The 3710-nt window shown below is 27.7% G+C and overlaps 1 long non-coding RNA gene across 1 annotated transcript in view; it reads left to right on the forward strand.

Annotated features, from left to right (window-relative positions):
• Positions 1-3279, forward strand: part of LOC108781219 (uncharacterized) — a 6639-nt gene extending 3360 nt beyond the window's left edge. The window contains exons 2-3 of the long non-coding RNA XR_001940933.1: positions 2586-2678; positions 3205-3279. This is a non-coding gene — a long non-coding RNA (uncharacterized LOC108781219). The remainder of the gene's footprint in view (positions 1-2585; positions 2679-3204) is intronic.
• Positions 3280-3710: the final 431 nt, after the last annotated feature.

The raw sequence follows: 3710 nt of genomic DNA on the forward strand, positions 1-3710 counted from the left end.
ACATAAAAATTCTATACAGTCCTTTTCCTCTATATTAGTTGCATGAAAGCAAGCATGTCATAATCATTACGGTTATGAATAATAGTGTATCTTATAATATTAATAATAACATTCTTTTAAATATAGTGAAAGACACAGGTCAAAAACTTTTTTCGATTTCGGATTAGTGTCATCCATGAATCGAGCATCGCGCACTACGATAAAACATCAACGAAGTGAGAAGTAGGAACAGTAGAGCGTGAATACCGACACGATACATTTCGATTTCGAGCAAAAAAAACACCGACTTTGGGCAGCTCTGGGTTAATCAATCAGAATTAAGTGTCCTAGTGCAGGAATAAATAAAGATCATTTGAGAGCAATGTGAATGATTATATATGCTATATTAGATGCACTCTATTTTTAAATATCAATATTTTTATTATCTAGATAAAGATGAGATGGCATCAAAATTTCATCTAGATAATTTTATCCAGATAAGATCGAACACTGGTTATTGAACAGTTTTAATTATCTAAAAGTAGTCATGAAGATAATGAATCGATTTTAATAGTATGGACTATTGTCCTCCTTAGCGTACTCGTAAAATTAAAACTTTAATTCATTAATTTTTTTAATTACATCTAACACGTACACACACACACACACACACACACACACGCACGCACGCACGCATGCACGCACGCACACACACACACAAGGACTCACTTTGATCAAGCATCTCTAATGCCTGTTTCCACCAATGCAGATTAACTTTAATCTCGGTTTAACTTACTGTTAATCTTTTTCTAATTTTTAGATAAAGAGTAAATTGAACCAAGATTAAAATTAATCTGCATTGGTGGAAATGGGCATAAGAGGTGGATATCCGACCGTACCACCTTCACGCGGTACACCTTAGATAACGCGCCGGCGATACTTAAACTTTGAAGTTCATAACTCAGAAAGATCTCAAGCAAAAAGGGTTTGTAAATGTCAGTGTTTCGGAAACGTCTTGACACCAGCTTTAAGAATATGTAATAGAAAATAGGTGTTTCCATTTAAGATTTCAAAGTTGACCTTCACGGTGTCCTTCAAGGTCACATGAAAGTCATTTCAATATAACCGTATAATAGATCACTTGATATACTAAAACTTTTGTGTGGAACATTTTTTTCCATAATCATTATTTTCCAAGATATTTGACCGTTGCCGAACTTTTTGCCATCACACATAAGGCACAATTGATAAGAGCCTTTGTCGAAGTTATATGTGAATATAATTATTAGAAATATAACTATTATATTTGTAATATATTAGATTTGTAATATAATATATATATATTATATATATATATATAAATGTAGGTATAATTACTTGTGCATGATGCGGACGTTTATATAATGCTTATATACAGTGTGTCTATAACTATTACCACCTAAAATATCTTCTAATCTATAAGGTGTAGATAAAAATTTATATAACCAAAACTACACGATGTAAAGGGGGCTATCATATTGTGATAATAATTTTTGTCCAGGTGGAGGTACTTCAGAGATTTCAAGGTCAACTTCGTTTTTTTGAATGGAGTTATATGAATTTCTTTACACAATATGATTCTTCTAATTCTTCTGCATAAAAAAGTATTAAGATAAGTATGTATGTCAATATCTCCCGACGTTATTAGAACAACAAGCCTAATCAATAATCAGAAGATGTTGCATTGATGAGTGGTGGTCATCATTTCGAACATCTATTATCGTAAAAAGTTTTGTTAGAATAATGTGTAAAATATCTCGTAAACACTATTCATATTTTTCGATACTATGATCTTAATACTTGTTTTTATATGCAGAATAATTAGAAGAATCATATTGTGTAAAAAATTCATATAATCGCATTTAAAAAAACGAAGTTGACCTTGAAATCTCCGAAACGCCTCCATCTATAATAGACAAAAATTATCACCATATGATAGCCCCCTTTATATCGTGTTATATAAATTTTTCTCTACACGTTATTATAGATTAAAAGATATTTCTGATAATAATAGTTATTGAGACACTCAGTATAATACTAAACAACAAATTTAAAATTATTAAGGAAAATATCGAGGGGTTCACTCACGACAGTGACTTCCGATTTCTTGTATTCGTGCTATTTTAACATGATTTCAAAGTAATTTCATCAGTGTTTCGAGACGCGCAACCAAACTTACGACGATGTATTTTTGTTTGATTTCTTGATTTCAATAATAAATTAATATAATAAAACCCAATATCCAAAAAATCAGAATTTTGGATTCGTATCTAAAATTCTGAATTTTCAGATACTGGGAATGCTTAACTGCCTCGTTTATTGATTTTCTTGTTGATTTCGTACGTGAGTAACCCTTCGGAAAATGTAATATGAGATTTTTGCGGCTAAACGTATAAGTACAATTTTTCAAGAAGTCGTGTCATTTTTTGATGAAATTATTCATTATTACAAATTTCCATATTTTAACGTTGATTTATTAAACGATATGTTACTATTTATATACATATACATTAAAAAGAAATTTTTTGAAATTTATGTGTATGCTACCACAAGAAATTTGATTTCAGAACTGGCCTTAGAACAAAATAATAATGGCAGATATGACCATCAACGTTAACTATTTAAAAAGTTGGAATGGAATTATTAAGACCTGTCAAGTGGTATATATCATTATCATTTATTTATTTATTGAGATAATTGTTATGATTTCTTTATTATTTTACATATTTAATATCATTTTTCAACATAATACAGTTAATTAATTATTAAATAACATCAATTTAATTGTCAATTTTTCAATAAAAATGTATGATAACTTCAAATGTAAATAATTCTAAACAGTTTTGGTCCTTCTAATCATATAATATACGTAATATTTAATCAATATTATTTTTAATTTAAAGACTACAAATTGCGAAAAATATTTATACAACTGTACAAAAGTAACACAATTTTATATTTAATATTTTAAATAATAGAATAAAGTTACATTTTCAATTTTCGCTCTCTTATTGTTATTTAAATTTAATATATTTGTTAAACAATTTAATAATATAAATAATTTTCGTATTCTTGAATATATTTTTATAATATAATATATATATTTTTCGATATTCTTGTGTTTACTTTTATATTCATGGAAACTTTATATCTTTCATTAGTTTTTTCAATTTTCTATACTAACAGATACTAGGTGTGATTTGCATAGGAATTGTTGGTAACGAACTTAATCGTGAAATGATAATCTTGTACAGACCACCAACATATATCTACTCTTTAATCGCAGCATGTACTTTCTTTATTAACACTGTTATTCTACATATTAGTAATCTGATATCTCCCACTGCTGCATCTAATATATCTAAAACTATTTACGTAAGTAATTAAAATATACATAAATGAAGTTATGTGATTTATAAATTTGTAATTTGTAAAACATATTATATTAAAACTATTAGTCTCGTTCTGTTTGTAAAACGAGAAAAAGTAGTTTGTAATATTACCACACAATCAAAACACCAAAAATATGAATAGTTACTGTTTATAGTTTATTTAAAAAATTAGTAATTTTTTTTCAAATTTTTAGGAATTCCTTTATCATTTGATTGCGTCTATATTATTACTTTCGGCTTCAATAGCAATAATGGTTGTGATAAATAGAGATAAAGATGTAAATGATATAATTTTAGTTA

Source organism: Cyphomyrmex costatus, unplaced genomic scaffold, assembly GCF_001594065.2.
Source record: "Cyphomyrmex costatus isolate MS0001 unplaced genomic scaffold, Ccosl1.0 scaffold797, whole genome shotgun sequence".
NCBI lineage: Eukaryota > Metazoa > Arthropoda > Insecta > Hymenoptera > Formicidae > Cyphomyrmex > Cyphomyrmex costatus.